Below are 26,597 nucleotides of genomic sequence, written 5' to 3'. Positions count from 1 at the left end.
TGCTCGACCTTCGACCTGTACGCCCACCACCTCCGCCTGATTTTCACCTCGGGCGAATCTATCTGCTCCATCGCCCATAGGAGATACTCGATGAACTCGAAGGACTACGGCGTGACTGCCGCCGAGGAGTACATGACCGCCCTCATCGCCTCCGTCTTGCTCTTTCGCATACATTGCCACATGGCCCTCACCGTCCTTGAAATCTCCCACTCATTGTCAAACCAAGTAAGGATCTCCTTCAACCTGGCTAACTTTGCCTGGTCGCCGCCGGCGATCTGCCTGATTCGCTGCTGCATCCTCTCCATAGATGTCCTTCTGAGTGGTCCGGTGCTAGCTTTGGAAGATGGGAGGAGAGACGGTGGTCTTGCAATAGAGAAGAGGGAGAGGTGAGATGGTGGTTTTGGAATGGAGATGATGGAGAGGAGAGGGGGTGGTTTTGAAATGGAGAAGAGGGAGAGGCGAGACGGTGGTTTTGGAATGGAGATGATGGAGAGGAGAGGTTTCCCTGCCTTTCGGTCGCTGACAGGTGGGCCCCGCGCTTGGTGGGACCCATGTGTTAGTGTCTCAATGGCAGGATGGGCTACGTCAGGGGATCCTCGTCCGACGAGAGAGGATGTGGTTTTGCAATGAAGAAGAGGGAGAGGTGAGATGGTGGTTTTGGAATGGAGATGATGGAGAGGAGAGGAGGTGGTTTTGCAATTGAGAAGAGGGAGAGGAGCGTGCGGCAGCAATTTAGGATTGGAAGAGAGGGCCGGCGCGCTGTGACTGAATCAAAATCAAAATCAATTTACCCTTCAATTAACAAAGCGACCCCACATTAACTAGTCTCCCTTTTATTCTGGGTCATAATTGACCATGATTTTCACAAATAAAATATATGTTATACGTTGCAAAAATAATATAATTTGAAAGTACATTCAGATACGAACCAAACGATACAATTTTTGGTGACATGCATTCACATTTTGCTTATCAAATATAGTACGTGGTCAAACTTTGACCCAAAATACACAAAACAAAAAAATACTTCCAAGACCAGTGCCGCTCCTCTCCTCTTAAACCACCGCCGCTCCTCTCCTATTTCAATCTAAATCCAGCGCCGCTCCTCTCCTCTTCCATTTCAAAACCACCGCCCCTCCTCTCCTATTCCAATCGAAAACCAGCGTCGCTCCTCTCCCGTTCTAATCCAAAACCAGCGCTCCACCTCTCCTCTTCCATTCAAAAACCAGCGCCGGCGAGTGAAGGTGTTGTGGAGAAGTAGATCAATGGAGGAGTACAACTGATACGTGAGGATCGTAGACGGCGACCCTGTGAAGCTAGCCAGGATGTTGGAGATACAGTCTTGGTTTGACAACAAGGACCAACTAGCGGCGACGGCGACTCCATGGCCAAATATGTGCAACAGAGCAAAAAGGCGATGACACTCCCGAAGGGAGTCGCGCGGGAGTACATAGAGCTGCTCCTATGGGCCATGGAGCAAACAGGTTCACCGAATCCGATCGTGAGCGAGCGGTGGTCGAAGTATCGATCCCAGATGGAGCATCCACCAGAGATTGAAGGATCGAGCATCTACAGGGTGCCGTTTGTGAGGGTGTCGTGCCAGAGCGAGCCGGTGGAGTCTTTGTCGACCGAACCCAGCTACAAGAGGAGAAAAGCAGTTGGCCCGACGATGCTTCCCCGCCATCCTCTCCATCGCCGTTCACGTCGTCTCACGGGGCGGCTGTCTGCCGCCGAGGAATCACTACTAGAAAAAGGCCTACTAATGGCGCACCTAATCTGGCCATTAATGGCACATTAGTGGTGCGCCATTAGTAGCACGCCATTAGTATATTTTACTAATGGCGCACCACTGGTGCGCCATTAGTATCTGGTATACTAATGGCGCACCCCAGATGTGCCATTAGTATATACAACAGTGCGCCATTAGTATGCCTCCCAGGGGGCCATGTATACCCAGGTGCTTTGGCATACTAATGGCGCACTACAACAGGATGCACCATTAGTAACTTTGGCATACTAATGGCGCACTGTTTAGTGATGCGCCATTAGTATCCTTTGGCATACTAATGGCGCACTATGATGTGATGCGCCATTAGTATGAATATTAGTTTTTTTTTATTTTTTTTTTCTGTTTTTTGCACAGGTTACAAAATGTATAATTGGACAAAATATAGACAGCACACATCAACAACAGATTCATCGAATACAATAGAAGATTAGTCTCTGAATACAATTCATCATTTTAGTCTCCGAATACAATTCATCATATTAATCTCCGAATTGAAAAGACCGAACAAAGATAGAACATTATATTACAAGTCTCGAGACCGCGAGTTTGTCTTCACATTACAAGTCGATATCGATCATCTAAACTACCATCACATAGAAGAGAGCTGCGGTCATCACGATGAGCATCATCACGATGAAACTCGTCTTCATCCGGTTCCTCCAACGCTCCCTCCCCTCTCCCGCTAGATAGCGGGCGTATCTAGATTCGGCCTCGGCCCTAGTGGCGTACCCTTTGTAACTGTTACCGCTGAATCGGTGAACCTGTCTCCGACACTCCTCCCAGTCGTCGTAGACTCCGGGAACCTTACCCTTGTACACGACATACCACGGCATCGCTATGCAGTAGCCAAACGAAACGTTAGTACCAATTCACAGACAATACATAAGCAATATATAAGTATGCAACAGAACGATCGGAAGAGAAAAGCAAGACATTAATAGCATCGATTACATCTAAGTTGAAGGACTCTCGAAACCAAAGAGACATACTACAAGTTCATTAAAGTTTAATTACAACATGAGCCAATCGATGTTTCAGAACTAGACACAACATCACTGCTTTCGACTCGACTCAAGGGACCGGAGCGTGGATGAAGCCGCCGTCTATCGTGGGAGTCATGAAACAACGGGCGTTGTCAGCCTGCATTTGTAGGATTGTGTCGATGTCACTGTTGGACGGTTGATTTCTGAGGTAGAACTGCCCCGAGGTACGAAGGACATCTTGATGGATGATTTCCGCAAACTCCAACTGGATGCGAAAGAATTCTTGTCTGATGTCCGCGTCCTGGATTGCCGACACGCTCGCGGCCCAATCTTTGAGTCTACTCGGTAGCAGTAGTTGATGATGGTCCCGTACGATCGCCCGCATGTGATGGATGGCATAGTAGGCACCCTTCTGACCGCCAGGCGGCTGCTTGACGCAGCAGAACGTCGTATTGTGGGAGAACACATGCTTGCCGTACTTACGAATAGGCCTGGTGAAGGTGCCTCCAGATTTGACGTAGCCGGGGAGAACATCATCAAGAACCTTCTTGACATTTGTGTAGTCTACGTTCGACTGACGGTCCGGGTCGAATACGTGGCCATGGAATATTTGGGGCTTAGGAGGATGAGCGTGCAATGTGTGTCACTGCAGAAAACACGGAATGTTAAAAGAAAAACGATCGAAATCTAAGAATTCATATGTTACGGGGCGGTTGAGGGGAGGACTTACTCGGGAAAGTAAGGCACGAGGAAGTTATCCTTATCTTGGTTTGCCAGAATGACGCCTTCGAGGTAAGAAATCGCGACTTGCCGGTCCCCAGCGCTGCCCAAGATCTTGGCACGCATGTAGAAGGGGTCGACTATCACGATGACCGGGGTCTTGTCGCGAATGATCCGCATCTCCATACTCAGCGAAAATAGCCGAACGAAGGTGTAGTGCAGCGGATGAAGGTTCAACATAGCGTGGATGTCATCAAACCGCAGGACGATCGTACCCCCGATGGAGTTATCCACAAAGCCCTTGCCCTCTGACACCTTGGCCGCGAAAACAGGGTATGCCACATCCTTCTCTCGGAGACGCCGCTTCTCCAAAGAAAGAACACTGTCATGCAGACTCCGCATAGCACCGGTTGCAGCATCGAGCATATTTCTCGGTAGCATCGGCCTACCCGCCACATGCACCCTCCTCGAGATATGCGCAGTTGAAGGTGGCCCGTCTTGAGCACGGATCGTACTCGGTGCCGGCTGGCCCGCACCCTTGTTAGTCTTTCTTTTGCGTGCCTTCTTCTTGATCTCCTGTAATGGGACCGAGTTCTGCTCACAGACCGCCTTCTTGAGTGTGTTGGGGCTGATCATATTTGGCACCTCGCCTATCTGAGGCTCGGTGAAGTCGGCAGCTGGAGGCGTCTCCTGAGAGCTGAACTGCAGACGACGCCTGTTGCAACTTGGCTTCTCCGCGGTACCAGCTAGATCGCACACGTCTTTTGTTGGGTTGGGTTCTTGAGAAGGAGGCCCCATGAAGTCGCCACCATCCCCATGATCGGCAAAGTACTGATCGACGTTGGCAAATGTATCGTCGTCGTCGTCGTTCTGATCCTGTGCCATATGCATGTTTGGATCCAGTGGCATAGGGATGTCCGGCACCGTTGCGGCGGTCTTGCCATGGGGCCGACTTGGCGCCGGCACGACTAGCGGTGTTGTCTTTGGGGTGGTGTCCCCCGCCCCCAAACGAATCTGGCTCTTCGGCCAAAGCAGGGGCCAGCTCAGGCAGGCGCTGAGGTTCATCATGTCATCATCGTCGGCCCCGATGGGTCGAATCGGAGGTAACACCTCGTCGCAGCCTGACAGCACCCGAACCAGTTGAACCCTAAACAAGTTGGGTGGCATCTGGGTACCGTGGAACAAGGGGTTGCCCGGTTGAACGATTTTGCCCTTGGCGACATCGACCAACTCGTTGTTCACGAAGTGCAGGAGAGTGCACGGAACGTCGGCGGCGCCCTGCGAAAACATGTAGGGCGTTAGGATGCCCAGTCAAAGGCAAGGAGATGAAGTCCTCGACCGAGAGAGGCTTAATTAGTTACCGTGATGATGGCGTCGAGCTCGGCTAATGTCGAGGCACCGCCAACGGCGGGCGTGCAGTTGACGGAGGGGCCGCTTGCTACAGAGGTGCCGGCCGGCGTACACCCGGGTGCATTAAGCTCCCGTGCCGGCGTCGGAGACACCAATGCCGCCTCCGCCGGAGACACCAATGGCCCCGCCATCGCGTTGTGCGAGTTGCTGGCCGTGAAGCTAGGAATCGGGGGCGGCCCCTGTTGGCCGCCCGCAATCCACGCACTAATCCCCTGGATCAAGGTAGGCACAATGGCGGTGATCGTCGCTCCGAGTTGTTGTTGCACTTGCTCTTGGACAATCTCCGGAATCCGCGCCACCTGTGCCCTGAGTTCTTGAACCTCGCGCGCCTGGCTTTCCGAGCTGGTCTTTTTCTCCTTTCGCCCAGCAGTGTCATAGTATGACGACCATTTTGTCGACAAGCCTTTGCCGGCCACACGACCAGCTGACGTCGTCTTACTGAGCTTATCCTTGTTCTTCATTACATTCAACGCCCAATTTAGAGTGGTGTCCCAAGGGTTGCTCTTAGTCGACCCCGCGCTACTGCTTTCAGTCGCCTGCGGAAGGAATGTGAACCATTTAGAAATTTGGCTTCATTAATTAGAATGCAACCATATGGAGCTAATTACGAGGGGGTGTATTCCTTACCAGAACAAGCTCAAGCGCCCTGGTCTTCGGATCCGTGGTAAGCTCCTTTGTTTTTGGGTCCTTCTTGTACCGGGCCCTGACAAAGTTCCTGGTCTGCTTGTCATCGTATTTATCGAAGAAGGGCGGTAGGCCTTGCTTGGCACGGTCCGCCTCCTCCTTGTCCCATATAGGCTCCGCCACTCTGTAACCGCCGGGACCGAGTGTGTGTTCCCCTAAGTTCAGCTCCTGCATTTCTTTCCCCCACTTACTTGATTCGGAGTTTGCGGTGCTCGAGCAATTGATCTTGAAGTCGTTGTAGTCATCTTCGGTGATCGAAGGATTTTTCTCCTTGATCTTCTCATAACTCTCACCTTTCTCGATCATTCTCTTCACATTGCTTTTCCAAGTAGACAGGGCCTTTCTCATCTTCGTGAGGGCAGCATTGTTCACTTTATTCCCTTTGAGGCTTGTGTTTTCAAATTCAGCGGGGAACTTGTATCGTTCGTGCAGCTTCGTGAAGAGGAGGTTGCGCAAATTCCCTCGGTCAGGATGCCTCAGGTTCTTGGTGTTGATCGAGACGGTGCTTCGGAGAATGCACCCGAGCTGAAGCGAGTACCCCTTGACTATTCGTTCGGGCGCCGTTGGATTCCCGTCGGAGTCCACTTCAGTAACTTCCTCCTTGAGGGTGCGGAGCACGGTCGGGTGCCGGTCCTTCCGTTGCCTCTTCGGTTGGCTGCCATCTGTGCGTGCGCCGCCATCATCAGTGGTGGCATCCTCGGCGGCACCATCAGTGGTGGCATCAGTGGGGTCATCCTCGGCGGTACCATCAGTGGTCTCAGGATCGGTGGGGAAGGCGGCGTCCTCATACAAGTGAGGTTGTTCCTCCATCTCCTGGGACAGCTTCCAGAATGGCTTGACGCTCGAACCCCCGGCCTCATCGTTGTTGGCCATGTTTCTCTCTAAATAGGAACAAAGTTTGGTCAAAAAGTTGGTACCTACTAAGATACCCCGGCCCATGCATTAGTCACAAGTACCCCATATGTCCTATTTTTAGCAAAGTCATGCTAAAATTCACGGAAAATTTCAGCATGACCTTTGCTGAAAATAGGACATATGGAGTACCCGAATTTGCCGGAACGGAAGTTAATCGACATTCCGGCAAACTCAAGGGCCACTCGGGTGGACAAGGCAAAAAAGGCCTCCATCACAACATGGAAAATACATTGGCATGTGAAGAGGTGAAACAATATATGCATCTCCAAGCAGTATCATCTCCAAGCAGTATCATGTTTGTAATGACTGAAAATATTTACTTCAGGAAATATTTACTACTGTAGTTTCTGTTACAAACAAAAAAAAGACTGAAGTTTGTCCTAGCTATATTTCAGGATGATTTTTCAGTTGCTCATGCTTTTTACAAATTGTAGCTACTGTTTTTTATACCTAAACAAAATTTCCCTAGCTATATTTGCTACTGTTTTTATACCTAATTTTTTGCTACTGTTTTTTTAATTTGCTACTGCTTTTTTTATTTGCTACTGTTTTTTTATACATACACCACCAAAGTCCAAAGAGTAACCACTTATTAGCTACCAGGAGTAAGTAACTAACTAAATACACTTCTATAACAAAATAAATCAGAAACTTAGTTTTCAGTGTAATGAAACTAATTTGGCGTTGTAGGTCTTGATATATTTTTCTTATGGACTTGGTCAAATTTGAATAAGGACAAAGCTAGAACTTCAATTAATTTGGAATGGAGAGAGTAATCCACAATAGATAAACTGAAGCATACTAAATGAAGACAAGCTCTTGGATGCTACACCTTAGTTTTAGAATAGACAAACAGACACGTTCTAACTTCTAATGGAAAACATGGTTAGATAGATGATTACAAATTGCACATGAAAGAACAGGGGTAAATATTGTTAACAGAAGACAGCCAAACAAATATATTGCTCTTTATGAGGTTATGAGGTTACAGAGTACAAACTTAACTTGAGAATGACAGTGTTCAAAATAGTCAATGAAAAATTCATCAGTACTGAATATAATTAACAGAAGTTATTTTGATGGTATATAAGAATATTTATGGAACAAACAACATGAAGATAGCTGCAATCTTAAACAAAAATCAAAGCACACTTGTCTGTAAAAAGCTAACAAACTATGTGATGCTTCCAGCTAATATGTTCAGAGAACAGGAGCATGAGAAAAAATAACAGAAACTATATGATTTAACTGGTTTCAAAGCATGAAGTCCTAAAAGCTCTTGTTTTTGACTTTGCATCCACTGATAAAGAAGAATCAGAGTAGTGAGTAAGACTGTAAATGTTCTGAAAATTAAAAGAAAAGAGTGCTGTCTCAGAACTCAGCAGTTACAGCAGGAGGTACTGTATTTACTTGGAAACACAAATATGTTCTTCATTATCTGCTCATTACACCCAGAGGTTATTTTTTGGCAAACAAAATTGAGAAATTTTAAGACACTACTGAGTTAATATTAGCCATTAATTTTTGATGATCCAATGACTCGTGCCTACTATTAATAGGTGAAAGCCTATAAATGACTATATAGGGCTAAAAATATGAAATTTGCAGGCTGTTGAAATGAGAAGGTATATCATATATTGCCATTGAAGCACAATGGTAAATAAATAAAGATATAATTTTAACTAATGCTATCTAGGTTTCTATTTGGCTAGACTACACATCAAAGCTATGGTTCTTATTTTCATTTTGACTTCAAATCTTGACTAAAATATTCATCCATGACCTTGGACGGTGAGATCAAATATTTATCTTATATCTTAGATGGTAAGCAGAGCATCTTAAGACTGCTGAACAAAATTAACTCCAACAGAAAGTGTAAATAAAAATCCAAAGAGGGATGCAAGGATTCATCAAATAAGTTTGGCTAATATCAGACACCTATGACTTTTTTTTTCAAAAATCAAACAGCACTCAATTCAGTATTTACAAATGGACTGTGACTAGAACATTTTAAGGAATTCATTAAATGAATTTTAGGGAAATGGAGGCGGGGGTGATTTGGATGGGGTACCTGCGGGCGTAGAAGACGGGGGCGTCGTCGGGGACGAAGACGTCGACGCTGTGGATGTTGGTGGTGGTGCGACGAGGTCCGGGAGGCGACGAGGTCCGGGTGGTGGTGGTGCTCCGAGGAGACGAGGAGAGCGGCGCCGAGGAGACGAGGACGACGGGGCGGCGGGGCGGCGGCGTCGGGAGAGGAGAGGGCGGCGTCGCGGCGTCGGGGCGTCGGGGCGGAGACGAGGACGACGGGGCGGCGTCGAGGCGGCGGGGCAGCGGCGTCGGGAGAGGAGAGGGGAAGGGGATCGAGGGCGAGGGCGAGGGAGAGAGAGGGGATAGGTTATCCAACAGGTACATCCATACTAATGGCGCACCTCACCCTGGTGTGCCATAAGTACATCCATACTAATGGCGCACCTCACCCTGGTGCGCCATTAGTATTTTTTTTTGATTTCTGCTCGAGCCAACAGGTTATCTTCCACCTTACCTGATCCACACCAAGTTCCCTCTACTAGCTCGACTGGTCAGCAGCCAGTTCTCACACCAGGAGGTCCTGGGTTTGATTCCCAGGCTCCACAATTTTTTTATGCATTTAAAATGCTGTTTGATATTTATTTGTGTTTAAATATGTTCAAACTTGTTTAAATCATAACAGTAATATTTTTTATAAGACAGTAATAATTTTTTAAAAAATATCATCAAACAGTAATGCCGGTGGAGCGGGGGAGGGTGCGCGGGGTGCGGGGGGCCGGTGGACCGGGGGGTGCTCGGCGGCGAGGGGGACCGGATCTGGCGATGTGGGATAGCTAGCGATCGAGATGGAGGGGGATCGAGATCGAGTGTCCATGAAATTTAAAAATATTCATGATAGTTCAAAAAGTGCCCATGAAATACAATCGAGAAATGAAGGCTATGATTTAAATACAATCGATCTTAGCTAGCTATCTGTTCACAATCTTCTTGCCCTTCTTTTTCGCAAATGGAGTTCTTCTGTGGAACGGACGTCCTTTAGGTAGGGTGGTCCTGCTTCTTCTTGTGGTGTATGCTGCTACTTCATCATCGTTGTCATGTTCGATTCTCGGGTCGCCGTACTTGTCGAAGTCTTGCTCATTGGCTACTCCATCCATTCCGATGATCTTCCTTTTGCCTCTCCTCACGACAACACGACTGGGCTTTGACGGGTCGGTAATGAAGAAGCATTGGTCCACTTGGGAAGCCAGTACCCATGGCTCATTTTTCGCGGTGACGTTTGCGCTTGCGGTCTTGGATTTGGCTTCGGGTATAACCATGGTGGTGAAATACCGGTCTTCTTTTAGGACGCTCTTGGCCCATCTGACACGGAACATCGGGACCTTCTCTCCAGCGTAGCTCAGCTCCCAGATCTCCTCGATCCTTCTGTAGTATCTGTCCTTGTCGTTACCGGTGTAGGATTCCATCGTTACCCCGGAGTTCTGATAACCATCGCTCTTCATGTCCTTGGCCTCGGTGTAGAATGTGTAGCCGTTGATATCATACGCCTCATAGGTCATCAGGTTGTGCTCGGCGCCCTGTGACAAGGCGAATATGAGTTGTTCTTCCGTGGAAGAATCCTCATGTAAAGGGTACGACAGAAGCTTCTGCTTGAACCAACGCGTGAAACATGAGTTGTGCTCTTTGAGTATATCTTCGTCCGTCCTCTGTTGGCCTCGGTCATTGTACGTCTTCTTAATAAAGGTTTTGTGCTCTACCACCCAAGGATCGACCACGTCTATGTGCTGTAGCGCGACTAGGTTTGCTCTTTCAAAGTCGGCGAGTCGACCCTCGAAGTCGACATGCATTTCGCGGCGACCCTCACGGCGACCCCATCCAGCGAGCCTGCCGAGGTGCCTGTTGACGGGCAGACTAACGGGGTTCTCGATGCCTAGATAATTCGTGCAGTAGGAGATGCACTCTTCGGTCAGAAAGCCCCTGGCTATGCTTCCCTCTGGACGTGACATGTTGCGAACGTATCCTTTGATGACACCATTCATCTTTTCGAACGGCATCATGCTGTGCAGGAACGTCGGCCCGAGTTGGATGATATTGTCCACGATATGGACCAGCAGATGCACCATAACGTCGAAGAATGCGGGCGGGAAGTACATCTCATGCTCGCATAGTATCACCACGATCTCTTCCTGTAGCCTTCTGAGTTGCCTCACGCCAACAGACTTCCGAGAGATGACGTCGAAAAAGTTGCATAGGCCAAATAGCGTTTCACGGACGTGCGCGTCCATGATCCCACGAATTGCAACTGGAAGTATCTGCGTCATCAGCACGTGACAGTCGTGAGACTTCATCCCGCTGAACTTCAGCTTCGCTAGGTCTAGGTATCTGCTTATCTTCCCCGCGTAACCGTAAGGAAGTTTTACTCCTACGAGGCAGGTGAAAAACTGCTCGATCTCCTCCTGACTTAGAGTGAAGCACGCGGGAGGGTAGTCATTTCCGGTCTTCTTGGCCTTTTTGCCTTTGCGACGACTTTCCGTGTCCTGCTTCGCCTCATCATCATCATCATCATATATAGCGTGAAGCTCCTGCCTGATGCCCATTGATTTCAAGTCTGCCCTTGCTTTCGGCCCATCTTTGGTCCTCTCTGGCATGTTGAGCAGGGTACCAAGCAGACTCTCGCACACGTTCTTCGTGATATGCATGACATCAAGGCTGTGAGGCACACGGTGGATCTTCCAGTACGGCAAGTCCCAGAAAACAGACCTCGTTTTCCATACCTTCAGCAGCGGCTCTGGCGCCTTTCGCTTCTTTCTCGGCTCTGGCGCCTTTTGCTTCTTTCCCGGCAGTGGGCAGTCTTTCCAATTTTTCAACAGCTCGTCTATTTCCTCGCCGCTCCTCGTACGCGGGCGTCCTCGGGGTTCGGTTTCACCATCGAATAGATCCTTGCGTTTTCTCCACGGGTCATCGTCGCGAAGCCACCTTCGATGTCCCATGAACACGGTTTTCGAAGACCCGGGATCTCTATCTAGCTGGCGATACGTTGTGTCATCCATGCACCTGACGCATCCAGAAAATCCGTGGACCACCTGCCCCGCGAGATATCCGTAACCGAGATAGTCGTGCACCGTCGTGAGCAGCGCGGCTCTCATAGGGAAATATTCTTTCTCTGCGGCGTCCCACGTATTGGCTGGCGTTTTCCACAGCGTGTCAAGCTCCTCTTTCAGCAGCCCCAGATACAGATTGATGTCGTTCCCTGGTTGTTTCGGTCCTTCAATTAGCATACTCATGTGAATGTACTTCCTCTTCATGCACAACCAGGGGGGAAGGTTTTACATCTACACAAACACAGGCCAGGTGCTATGTGTGCTTCTCTGGCTGCCAAACGGATTGACTCCATCGGTGCTCGCGCCCAGCACGATGTTCCTTGGATTGTTCCCAAATTCTAGGTCTTCGAAGTTCAACGCTTGCCACTGGCTTGCATCCTTAGGGTGACTCAGCATCTTGTCTTTTTTATCTATCTCCGGATCATTTGCGTCATCTTCTCGCTTCTTCTCCTCCCTATCCGCGTGCCAACGCAGGAGCTTTGCTACCTTAGGGTCCGCAAAATACCGCTGCAGACGAGGAGTGATCGGAAAGTACCACACCACTTTTCGAGGAGCTTTCTTCCTCTTCTTGTATCGAGTGACGCCGCACACCGGACATATGGTAGACTCCGCGTGCTCGTCCCGATAAATGATGCAATTGTTCATGCACACATGGTATTTCATGTGCGGTAAATCCAGAGGACACACGATTTTCTTCGCCTCCTCCAAACTGGTCGGGCACTTGTTCCCCTTGGGAAGACGTTCGTGCCAGAATGACATGTTCTCGTCGAAGCATGCGTCGGTCATTTTGTGTTTTACCTTCATCTCCAGAGCCATGAGCGTTACTTTCAGGCGGGTATCCTCGGGCCTGCATCCTTCATACAATGGAGTAACCGCGTCTAACTCAAGTTGATCCATCTTGGCTTTCTCTCGGGCGGCAGCTCTTGCGTTATCCGTCTGCTTGAGAAGCAGCTCTTGAATATGAGGGTCCTGCACCCAGCCCATCGATGGTCCAGCGTCGTCTGCTCCGCCGGCATCATCATCTTCATGATCATGCCCGTCGTCTGCTCCGGCATCTTCCTCATCATCATGTCCTGCATCTTCTACATGATGACTATGTACAACATCACCGTCGTGATCATCTCCTGGGGATTCTTCGTCTTCTCGCCCGCCCGAGCCGCGGTGGTTGTCTTGCTGCCCTTCCTCATTTCTTGCCCGGCCCCCATGGACGACTTCGTAGTCATCTTCATCACCTTGCCACCGATAGCCATCCATGAAACCACGCAAGAGCAGGTGGTCCCGCACCTGCCAGGATTCCGGGTCCGCAATAAGGCTCTTCAGCTTGCATCTTCGACACGGACATCTTATCTCCGTCTCGTTCTTTTGAAGCATCTCGGCCTTCGCGGACCTCAAAAACCTATTCACGATGCCTTCGGTCATCATGCGGACCATGGTCGGCTGCGGGGTAGAGCAAAACGATATTTTAGAACCAAGAAAAAATTTGGCATGACTTTCCCTAAAAATAGGACCAAAAAGAATGCTTAATGCCAAAATTCTCGCCGAAACGGAAATGAATCAACATTCCGGCAAAATATTGGCAACTATCGCATTTCAAATACCAGTACACCTCCAAACACAAACACATATGCAACACCACAAACATATGCAACACCACGAACATACAGAGATCTAGCTAGGCCATAAAAAGTGCATGTGCACATTGTTGTAGGGAGAACAACATAAATATAGCTTCCCCCCTTACTTACCTATCAAAACAAGGTAATTTAACCACTTAAATTGAATGAATCTATGGTGGAAATGAGGTGAAAAAGAGGAGGCACCCAAGACAAGGAGGAGGTGGAGAGAATGAAGTGGGGAGAAAGTGAGTGTGGGTAGGAGAGGCTGTCCAAAATATCTTGTTGCTGCCCACTTACTAATGGCGCACCAACTCTAAATGCGCCATTAGTAATCCAGGTTACTAATGGCGCACCTTCTGGTGGTGCGCCATTAGTATGTTTGGACAGGCACACTAGTTAAAAAAAACTTTTTATACTAATGGCGCACCCTGGGCCAGGTGCGCCATTACTAGTTACAACTAGTAATGGCGCACTGTGTCTGGATGCGCCATTAGTATGTTTGGATAGGCGCACTAGTTAAATTTTTTTTGATACTAATGGCGCACCCTGGGACAGGTGCGCCATTACTAGTTACAACTAGTAATGGCGCACTGTGTCTGGATGCGCCATTAGTATGTTTGGACAGGCGCACTAGTTAAAAAAATATTTTTTTTGATACTAATGGCGCACCCTGGGCCAGGTGCGCCATTACTAGTTACATCTAGTAATGGCGCACTGTGTCTAGATGCGCCATTAGTATGTTTGGACAGGCGCACTAGTTAAATTTTTTTTGATACTAATGGCGCACCCTGCGCCTGGTGCGCCATTAGTAGTTTCAACTCTAATGGCGTATCAGAAGGTGGTGCGCCATTAGTATATACTAATGGCGCACCGCTTTTCTGGTGCGCCATTAGTGTCAATCCCATCTATAGCCCTTTTTCTAGTAGTGAATAGGAGGGGACTGCCCCCCCAGCCCAATAGTCGGGTAGGTTGTGAATGTCAGGAGGAGCTTAGGGTTGTCAGTATTTGCAGGTTGTGAATTGTGTTTTGTGTTGTGTATTTTGAGAGTACTTTTAGATATGAATGTCTTTTGAATTTCAGATTTGCAGTATTGAGCATATGATGTATTTTATGAATTCTAGAGATCTATTTTTAGCACTTAGAAAAATGTAGTTTCATAGGAGTATAAAAGTGCAGACAATGTGATTCTCAGAGAAGAAACTGCAAGTTTAAGATCCAAATAAGAAACTGCAAGTTCAATTCTGATAAGAAACTGCAACTTTTAGAGGCATAGCATTTATATTAATGCGGCGTTTTCAAACAGGGTTAACATCATGTTGGAAGTTTTATTCATGGTCGAAAATGGAACTACCAGCCAGTTAACATCATGCTGATCAACATTCATGCATCGCACTATGATGCACAGTCAAAAAGATATGCTATTTTCAAAATGCCCACACAATGTCGAGTGTGCGAAAAACAGAGAAAACGAGGGACGAAGTTTTGGCAAGTGTTGTATATGACAATGGGGACCCACATGTCAATAATGGCAGAGGCAAAAAATTTGGAGATATTTTCCCTGCATCAGGTGGAATCAAACCCAGGCGGAACAGCTGTCGGGTAGTGTCACTTGGCCACTGGGCTAGTTGAGTACTTTCGTTACAAATAAGGCACTGCCTCGGGTGGTCCGATCACCTCCTACACCTTCGTGCGCTCGCCGCGGCGCCGCTGTCTGCCGTTGTGAACATGCTGAACAAAGGAGAGGAATCTGGAGAGGACTGTACGCGGAGAGGCAGACAATCGGGACCCACCAGGTCTATGGCTGTCGCAAGCAAGTGCCTCATCAAAAAAACTTCCTCCTAATGCTATACTGACATTGGGGCCCATGGGTTTGTCAACATAGTTACTTTTTTTAGGTGCTTCAACGTAGGAGATAAATTCACAATGAAGCTGTGGAGCTGGCGGGTAGTATCATTTATTATCACTGGGGCAGCAAGTATCCGCTGGGTTTTGGGCTGCCCCATCTAGGCTTTCTTTTTTAACATGCGCAACCCACTACATGCCGGTTTGTATTTTTTTGAGGGCCGTCATGTATCGACCGGCCTATGGACTTCCCATCCGAGGTTTTATCTTTCCTGAAACATCAGCAGCCCAATTTATGTATTTGTTTGAAGAAAAATCAGAGGTCTATTCTATTTTTCTATATAAGAATAGGAACGCCTCGTCCAACTTTTGTTTCCCTTCTAACTATATTATATACATTTAAATTATTTTATATGTTATTATATATTATTGTTATTGTCATCATATATTTAACAGATACTTACATATGTAAGAAAACAATACCCCACATCTTATTAACTTATAAAAATAATTTCTTAACAATAAAATACTGGATTTTTTTGGAAAATCCTGGTGATTGTGTACAAAAGCTTAGTAAGATTTAAGTCCCAATGTAATAAGAAATCACTTATTATTTAAATATAATTTATAACAAAATGCTCAGCCCCCTGTTTATTTTTTGATAACATTGTTGCGCCCAACCCAATATTATAATTAGAATCAGCCCAGCAAAATCGTGTATTGTGAGAAAGTGCAAATGGCCTGTAATTTTTTAGGAGAAAAATAAATGGGCCGCGTGGACGCTACATTATTTGTTCACCCAGCCTAGCAAATGGACTGTAATTCTAAAAAAAAGAGATCAAATTGACTGTAAATTCTGAAAAAGTGGGTTGAATACGTGCCACATTTTTGGAGGCCGAAATGTGGGCCAATAGGTCGAAGCCAACGCAAGTTGTTGTCAACTTAGTCAACAAATGATTCTGACATTGTTAGCCGTTGGATTTACATCCAACGACGAGCATCCATCTTCAATCTCTCATCTTCTTCCTCCAGCGCCGCCGGGACCACCTGCTCCCGCCTCCTGCTGCTAGCAGCTCTGCTTACATTACAAAAAAAATACACTTTCGTGATGATACGTGTTTGTCACAGTAGGTCACGTTTTCTGTCATGCATGTACATCCATGACAAATTTATGACAGAATCAAGATAGTCATACCTGTGCTGTCGTAGAAGTGTTCCATGACATTACCAAAACTATCATCACAGAAGTGTCCACTTCTATGACGATAAATCGCGCGTCATAGAAGTGCTTTCGTCAAGGGTGACCGACACGTGGCATCCACCGTAACGGAACGCCGTTAAGCTGTCGGGTCCGGTTTTGGATCCGATAACCCGTTAACAGCCCGGACCAATGGGGATTTTCCACGTGTAAAATACTCATTGGCCGGAGGAAACACATGTTTGCTCACCGTTGGGACAGGTGTCACTCATCCAATGGGCGAGATGCGCCTATGATACGTTGACATGTGGACAGGCCCAAAAGTGGCCCATAAAGATTAAATGGGCCGGCCCAACTAAAGGCCCACAAGATTTAGCGGGCCATAATGGGCCGGCCCAACTAAAGGCCCACAAGATTTAGCGGGCCATAATGGGCCGACCCAGCTAAAGGCACACAAGATTTTGCAGACCATAATGGGTCGGCCCAGCTAAAGGCCCAACATTCTCAGTTAAGGCCCGTACGGCTAGTGTCAAATCGGCCCGTCAACAGCCCGTCCTAAACTTGTCATCATCGCGGCCCATTGTCACTTCTGGCCCGTTAACAGTCCGCTAAGAATTTGGGCCGAATTACAGCCCGGTGTGTTTCCGGCCTGTTAAAGGTCCTGCTTCATTTGGGCCCATTTATAGGCCATTGAAACTTTCAGCCCATAAATGACCGTGAAGGATATGGGTCATATTCGGCCATGTCTGACATTCGGCCTATTAGAGGCCCACTACAGATTTGGGCCACTTTCAGCCTGTTGTGACTTTCGGCCTGTTAACGTCCGACGAAAACCATGGGGCATATGTGGCCCAACGCCACATCGGGCCCACTAACGGCCCATATAAAAATGGCACTAATCAAGCCCGACCGAACTTCCGGCCTGTTAAAGGCCCGTGTAGTAGGTCGACGCATATACGGCCCATCTGAATTTCGTCTGTGGATGATCCGCATTGTAAATGGGCCGAACAGTGGGTTATTTGGCACAATCAGGGCCCAATCTTACTTTCGACCTATTAAAGGCCCATGTTTTTTATGGGCTCGAGATATTTACACATGTAAACGACCTATTATTACCGAGGGCCCAAATTATATTTAGGCCTGTTAAAGGCCCACTATGGGCACATGCCTACCAGAAAAATATGAAAGCTTATGCTGATTTAGGTCCAGATATTTTTAGTGGGCTACATGCACATTTCGGCCCAGAATCGTTTTTAGCCCAATTGGCCCGACGAATGTTGGCATGTTGGGCTCCTAAAAGCTTTCGGCCGAATACATTACTAAGATAAACCTACACTATACAAAAATAGCGTCATAATTACTGCAGCCTTTGGCAGCATCATAAATGCCGTATCACAACAAAATAAATTCCAACCATACAACAAAAGGCCTGTTGGCATAAAGTTTACAGTCCTTGCAGATAAAAGCACCATCAGATGTATAGAAGCACAGATCATTTGACCTGAGTGCTTATGTTTCAGGCTGTAGAATCTTATGGAACAACACGATCTTCCCCTTTTTTCCACCATTGGTCTTGAACAACGAAGCACATGTCTGATAGTCTGGTTTCAAAACCATTCATATCTTCATGACATTTGTCAACCACTATTTTTGTTTCCGACACAACGTCCATTAGGGATTGGACTTGTGTCTGGAGCACAGATATATCACTCTGTCTAGCCGGAAGATTTTGTTCAGCAGGCGATTTGGACGAGGTTACCTTGACAACCAACCCAGAATTAAGCAGGAAGGTGCTTTTGCACTGTTAGTGGAGAGATACTGACGCACTGCAGCAAGAGGTGACATTGTGCCTGTGGTAGCCTCGTCGCCTTCAGGTGGTTGTGGTTGTTCAATCATTTGTTCCATAGCTTGCTGAAAGTTTGAACTTGTAGATTAGTGTACCAGATAAGTTACCAATGAGACAAAAACAAACAAAGTAGGTTTCACATTAATACATAACTTATTTTGGTGAACTACTGTAATACATTAGCATGTATTGTAGTGCCAACTACATAATAAAATCGCTTTCGGAACATATGTCCATGTAGCATGCCTACTGTATTGTCTATTTCCTCACATTCGTTGACACCTAAGGATAAAGAGACATGGCTTAAAGTAGGATGAACATAGTATGACATCATTAATATCATGGGCAAAGAGATATAAAACAAATAGGCTATTCTATCATTGTATGCGCACGTGAACATCGCAACTAGATTATAGATCAAGACCAAAAGAATATCCTTCATCTCTTTTAAACCATGTAAGGTGAAATGATACGTTAAGACAACTGTGTATAAAAGTCAACAGAGTAACTGACATTGGCTGCAAACCAAGCAGTTAAATGAACACATCACAGTACCAATCAGTTCAAAGGCAGGAGGAGTAAGGACTTAGAACAGCGGGCTGAACTGGTGTGCTCATGCCCTTCATCTTGCTGGTGTGGCAATCCTTGAAGATTTGCACTGCATTCGGTTCAGGTTCTTTTTGGTCCGCACGGGTTTTCCTCTCTATTTGGAACAAGTCAATATAGATACAATAATATGGCACAAAAAAAGAATGAAGTAGCAGCTATTTACAAGAGCCTTGCAGTGTGCAATATAGCTACGAGATCATGTTGTCTGTTGGAATTTCACTTTAGAATGGTTGGTCTTGTTCTCAAACAGTTAGCCTAGAAGAAGATACACTTGTAAGGCACATACATAAATACAAGTTCAATATGTGGTCTGATCAAATACATATACCCTACCTGATACTTTGGATCAGACCAGTGTTTAACAAGGGTTGTACAGTCTTCATCTGTAATATATTCCACTGGAGATGTTTGGGTGATTTCATTGTTAGCCTTGCCTTCAAAGTGAGATTTTCTAAGGTGGTACCGATACTATCGTAGAACAGACTGAAAAACATGAGTGCATGCTTGTTTAGTTGCATCATCTTTCGGATCCAACTTGAACCTCATCTGTTGAAAAAAGAATGTGAGTCTTATAGGAGGAAGCTAGAAAGTATGGCACAGAGCAAGACAACATTACAAATTGCTATGAATAACATTACTTACGGATAAATGGTCAAGGAAGGTGTTAAACTGGGTATTGTCTTTCTCATTCCTGTACTGGATCCACGTTGGGAGGATACGTGCATGACACCTAACGGTAATGGCTGCCTCTGATACTAACTTGGCTGACTCTGTAGCATCACGTGGACTTTTTAAACCTGCCTCAAAATGGATCTCCATTCTTCCTCCTTTAGATTTTGTTAATCTGTCAAGCATTATACCTGATGTCTGATTCCGCTTGCACCGTGGTGCTAGTTCAACAATGAATATGGAAAGTGTTAGTGCACATCAAACTGTGAGAGTACATATAAAGGGGCATGCAACTGCAACTTGAATCGGTCAGGTACCGTCTTGGTGTTGATGCTCATGAGGTTCATCTGATCTTGCCAAGTCTTGTTGTGTCAGCAGTGCTTCGAAAGTAGTGTTAGGTGTGAATGCAGCTTGGGAACTGGCCAGTTCCGGAGCAAACGAACGAGTAACTCGTTGAGATGCTGGTACAATTGAAGTGGATGCTGCAGCTGGTGGAGTAGGTGATACTGTGTTTGTAGATTTAGCCGGTGGACTTGGACCTTCTACTGCACTATAAGTACCAGCAGAATCTCGAGGGCAGATCCTTTTCCGTTTCACCCGACGAGTAACACCATTCCCTACTATATTATTTTCCTTGCTCTTTTTTGACTTTGCCATGTCAAGGCATACCCACAACACAAAAGAATAAAATCGCTCTTCAGAACTGATTGATGCATGATACAGACAAGCAATACTTTGATGTAAGAGAACCGTATGCGAATGGAATATGTAAGAAAAACAGGACGGCGTGACATATTCACAGCTACGATGTGTAAACTAAGCAGAAGGATTTTCAAAAAAGTAGAAGTAATTCAAGCTAGACACCACATGAAAGATGCAACCAATATCACTCTGCCTAGTTAAAAGTGTCTTGTCATAAGTGGCATTTCGAAAAATTAGAAGCAGTACAACGTAGTGAGTGACTGATGCAGGATACACAACAGCAGTACTTTGATGCAAGAACATGGTATGATTGATTGATGTAGTGTATTCTAGACACAGAAAGGCATGTCATATGCACATGTATAACGTATAAACTCAGCATGTGCAATTTAATCAAAATAGAAGAAATACAGGCTAGACAACATATGCAACATGAAACCAATTATCACACTGTCAACTTAGAGCAAGCACCTGCAATGGTGGAGTACGGGAGATGAACTCATCATGTAGACTTGGGACTTCAACTTCATTAGCAGTAGTAGTGGAAAATCTAGAGAGTCTCTGTTTGCGTCGATCCGGAGGACCACCAACATCCCCTAACTTACTCTTTTCCTTCCTATTTTCTGATATTGCCTTATGAAGTCAAAAACAAAAGAAGATGAATAAAATTAGCTCTGCATAACTGGTTGATGCATGATACAGACGAACACTACCTTGATGTAAGGCAAGCGCAGGATAGGAGGATGGAATATATACAAAAAGAAGATAGCATTGCATATTCAGACGCACGATAGGAGGATGGCATATGTATGAAAAACAGTAAGCATACGACATTTCAACAAAATTAGAAGAAATGAAAGCTAGGCACCAGATGAACATGCAACCAATATCACTCTATAAGGTAAAAAGTGTCTCGTCATAAGTGCCATTTCAAGAAATTAGAAGCAGTAGAAGCTAGAAGACAATGTAAGATGCAACCTACATCACACTCCCAAGTTAAATGTGTCTTATGGGTAAGTGATCGTTGCAGGTATAAGTTGTAAGCTATGCAGATGCAATTCGACAAAGTCAGAAGAAATACAAACTAGACATCATATGGAACACGTAACCACATATAACAGTTCCAAGTTAGAGCAAGCACCTGTGATGGTGGAGTAGGGGAGATGTGCTCATCATCTACATGTATGTTCTAGAAACAGGAACAGGTGTCATATTCAAAGGCATTATGTGTAAAGTAAGCAGATGCAATTACAACAAAGTTAGAAGCAATACAAGCTAGACATCATACGCAACATGCAACCACATATAATAGTGCCAAGTTAGAGCAAGCAACTGTGATGGTGGAGTAGGGGAGATGTGCTCATCATCTACACAGCTACGTTGACTGTCTAGCCTTGTGTTGTCTTGCGAATCTTGTTGGGAGGATGGCGGAGTAGAATCTGTAGAGACCCTCCGTTTCAGTTACTCGGAAGGACCACCATCATCCAATGCCTTACCAATTTCCTTCCGCTTTATTGATTTTGCATTGTGAGGTCAAACCGACAAGAAAAAGGAATAAAATTCGCTCTTCAGAACTCATTCATGCATGATACTGACAAACACTACTCTGATGAAAGGCAATGTCATGATACGATGATGGAATATGTACAAAAAACTGGACGGCTTGACATATTCACACCTATGATGTGGTAACTAAGCAGAAGGCACTTCAACAAATTAGAAGCACTGCAAGCTAGACACCATATGGAAGGTGCAATCAATATCACTCTGCCAAGTTAAAACTGTCTCATCATAGGTAGCGTTCATCAAACTAGAAGCACTACATGCTAGAAATCATATTCAAGACGCAAACCAATATCACACTGCCAACTTAAAGGTGTCCCATCATATGTGACTGACGCAGGATACACAAGAAGAGTAGTTTCATGTAAGAACATGGTGTGATAGACACATATAGTATGTACCAAAAACAGGAAAGCGTGTCATATTCACACGTATCATGTGTAAGCTAAGCAGATGCAGTTTACACTAATTAGGAGCAATACAAGCTAGACACCATATGCAACATGCAACGAGATATCACACTGCCAAGTTAGAGCAAGCACCTTGGATGGTGGAGTAGGGGAGCGGAGACTTGGAACTTGTAATGCACTAGCAATGCAAGGAGAATCCGTACAGATGCTCCATTTACGTTGCCCCAGAGGACCACCATCATCGCCTTTCTTACACTTTTCCTTCCTCTTTTTTGATTTTTCCTTGTCAAGTCAAACCCACAAGAAAAAGGAATAAAATTTGCTCTTCAGAACTCATTGATGCATGATACTGACCAGCACTACTTTCATGTAAGACAGCCGCATGATGGGAGAATGGAATATGTATGAAAAACAGGACGACATGACATATTGACATGTATGATGTATGAAGTGTAAACTAAGCACAAGGTGTTTGAACTATTTAGAAGCAATGCAAGCTAGAAACCATATGAAAGATGAAACCAATATCACTCTGCCAAATTAAAAGGGTGGCCTAGCAAATGTATTTGACCAAATTAGAAGCAATACATCGCAACAGGCTAGAAATAGTATGCAATATGCAACTAATAAAGGTGTCTCATCGTAAGTGATTGATGCAGGATACAGAAGAGAGGTAGTTTCATGTAAGAACATGGTTAACACATATATGTAGTGTGTACCAAAAATAGGAAGGCATGTCATATTCACAGGTATAATGTGTAAACTAAGCAGATGCAATTTACCCTAATTAGAAGCATTACAAGCTAGACACCGTATGCAACATGCAACCACATATCACACTGCAAAGTTAGAGCAAGCACCTACGATGGTGGTGTAGGGGAAGTGCGGTCATCAAGTACAGAGCTACGTTCAATATCTTCAATTAGGATTGTTGTTTCTTGAGAATCATGTGGAGAGGATGAAACTGCACTCTTTATAAGAGTAGCGCGTCTCATACTAACCCACGGGCGTGACTGTCTCATCATAAGCGATAGATGCAGCATACACAAGAACAATAGTTTGATGTAAGAACATGGTGTGATAGGCAGATGTAGTATGTACCAAAAACAGGAAGGCGTGTCATATTCACATGTATAATGTGTAAGCTAAGGAGATGCAATTTAACAAATTAGGAGCAATACAAGCTAGGCACCTTATGCAACATGCAACCAGATATCACACTGCCATGTTAGAGCAAGCACCTGGGGTTGTGGAGTAGGGGAGATGAGATTTGGAACTTGCACTGCAGTAGGAGTAGCAGGAGAATCTCCAGAGATCATCTGTTTTGGATGCTCCAGAGGACCACCATCATTCCGTGCCTTCGTCCTTTTAGATTTTGCCTTGTCAAGTAAACGCACAAGAAAAAGGAATGAAATTCGCACTTCCAAATTCGTTGATGCATGATACTGACGAACACAACTAGAAAAGTAGTTTGATGTAAGAACATGGTTAATAGAAAGACGTAATATGTACCAAAAACAGGAACGCATGTCATATTCACAGGTATAATGTGTTAACTAAGCAGATGCAATTTACTCTAATTTGAAGCATTACAAGGTAGACACCATATGCAACATGCAACCACATATCACACTGCCAAGTAAGAGCAAGCACCTGCGATGGTGGTGTGGGGGAATTGCGGTCATCAAATAGAGAGCTACATTGACTATCTTCATTTAGCCTTGCTGTTTCTGGAGAATCATGTGGGGAGGATGACAGTGCACTCTTTAATCGAGTAGCGCGTCTCACAGTAACCCACGCGGGTGACTGTCTCGTCATAAGTGATTGATGAGGGATACAAAAGAGCATTAGTTTGATGTACGAACATGGTTAATAGACATATGTACTATGTATCAAAAACAGGAAGGCATGTCATTATCAAAGGTATAATGTGTAAATTAAGCTGATGCAATTTAACCAAATTAGAAGCAATACAAACTAGACACCATATGCAACATGCAACCACATTTGACAGCGCGAAGTTAAAGCAAGCACCTGGGATGGTTGTGTGTGGCAATTGAGATCATCAACAGCAGATCTACGTTTACTGTCTCCATCTGCTGGCACTGCACCCTTTAGAACGCTGAGACGCTTAGTGCTTATCTTCAAATTACACTGGAGCGGCTTCTGTCTTTTCTTTTTTGTATTCATCAACACTGCATCAGAGTCTGAAATACCCATGCATAAAAAAACAATAGTGTGAGCATGTGTGAAGTGTGTGCACAAGTAGTACAGTGTAAAGGTAGCAGATAGCAGGTCGGTCAGAAATAAATGACGGGAGACATATGATAGCTCTACAACATGCATGGCACACGAAATTAGTACTAGATTCTAGGATTTTGAAATATGAGCACAGGGATGGCTGGGAAATGCAGATGCTCCTCCAGCACACCAGAAGGTGTGGTCCTATGAAAATAACAGTCGACTAAAAACAAATAGGTCAGTCCATTTTTTCTGCACCGTCCGATGAACAAAGAACGGGCAGATCGCCTTCATCTACCTCCAACTAGTCAGTGTTACGATCTTCCTCGAAACACCAGCGACCACCGGCCCAGTCCCCTGCCTCCGCCCACCCCTCTACCTCACCGCACTGCCGTGCTTGGCACCGCCCCGGCCATCCCTTCAAGCCCCGCCGACCTCCAGATCGGGCGCAAGCAGCTCCTGCGCCCCACACCCCTATGATAGACACCGATGCGCCGCTTCCCCAGCGAACAGGCGGACTAGGTGCTCCGCGCGCCTAAGCGGGTGCTGCTTCTTTTAATTGCGATTCGACTGACCATGAATTAAAATCCAGGCGGGCTACTGACCTCTAGCAAAGGTGAAATAGTAAATGGGAGGAAACCTTGTGCATTTAGTATCAAGAAGAAGATGCAGTACGAAGCGCTCAACTAGTTTCTTTCGTGGGATGAACACGGTATGAGCAGAGACGTAAGATTTGCACGAATAAGCTTAGAGGAGTACCTCTTTCTGCTGGCAGTGCTGTGTCCTCCTTCTATTTTTCCAACGATCTTCTTGTGGTTCGCTGGAAACAAGAAGTTGTGGAGGACGGTGGAGCCTTGGACGAACCCATGGCCAAGTTGTTGAGTGCGGTACCCTGGCCGTCTGTCGGCGGCGGGGAACCAGATCCGAGGCGGTGAATGACGGCGTAGTGGGAACAGCTCCGGTGCGGTGGACGGTTGCGACAGTGGAGTGGCAGCGGTGAGGCGCAGGACGGCGTGGTCCAAGTGGTTTTGGTACGGCGCACGTCGGCGTGGGCATCGTTGAGGCAGCTCTGCCTCGGCTTCAGCTGCTAAGTCCTTGAGGGAGTTGCGGTTGCGGTTGCGTTGGACGATGACGTCGGGGTACCGGCTCCGGTGTGATGGAGGAGGGCGGCGGTGGATTGGGTGCGATGGGGTGGAGGACGGAGGAGGCTGGGGTTTCGTGGCTGGTGGAGAGTGCGTTTTGGCGCCCACGGAGTATGAATGGGGAAATGGAGGGAGGTGGACTAAGGGTGAACAATGTTTCGGTTTGGGACGCGCTTGTTTGAAATTTGGGGAAAGTTACAAACTTTGCCCCCATCTATAATTTTGGAAATATTGCGGGTTGGGGGTAGGACAGTAATCTCAGGTGTCCCAAATGGTGGGCGGGATAGATTTCGGCCTAGCGCATGGGTGTTTAGGCGCCCACGGCGTATGAATGCTTCTAGGAGGCGGTTGAGACTGGCGTCTTGGTGAAGTTACAAACCTACCAAGTTTAGACCTTTGGACATCGGGCCGATAGGCTAGACGTGCCAGAGTCAAGACTGTAATTTCCTACCACCAAACATTAGTCTCGCGCGGTTTCGGGTGACCAAGAGGCTTATTTGGCGCTTCGTTCAATATTTGGGAGCAGAAGCATTAACGTTTTTGGTTCTCTTGAATTAAACTTTCAGGATTTGTCAAACTTCACAAATCTTTACTCTTGAAAATCCTAAAACTATGATTATTTTCGAATGTATGGGGTACATTTGAATATACATTGTACACGAGTATATATTAAAAAATATGGAACTTACCTCAGTTCATGCATGGTTCCAGATATAATCTCCTTGGTTGCAAAAAATAGAATTTTTTTGAAACTTTGGGACAGTGAGGGCACCCCCACTGACTTTGTATTAAACCTCCACACAAAGAGTTACATGATTGAGATTACATGAGGGAAGGGGGTAGTGATTAGAAGAATCCCTATACAACAGAGTATAGAGGAACTAACAAGGTCAGGTTGGCCACCTGCCGAACAAAGGGCACTAAGGCCTCTTTGACTCTATGTCTCATCATACCAAAGTCCCACTTGAACCTCTGGCTCCATCCATCCACAGTGGGCACAATACCTCTAAAGTGTTTATTGTTAAACATGCGTATGAATATATAGCATGTTCAAACGCACAACAAAGATTGATGCCCCCTTTTAGATCTAATTTACAAATGCCATTATCTCAGGTTCAAATGGATGAATGCA

This window comes from Triticum aestivum, chromosome 7D (genome assembly GCF_018294505.1).
Source record: "Triticum aestivum cultivar Chinese Spring chromosome 7D, IWGSC CS RefSeq v2.1, whole genome shotgun sequence".
Taxonomy (NCBI): Eukaryota; Viridiplantae; Streptophyta; class Magnoliopsida; order Poales; family Poaceae; genus Triticum; species Triticum aestivum.
Note: the sequence above shows the minus strand (reverse complement) of the source record.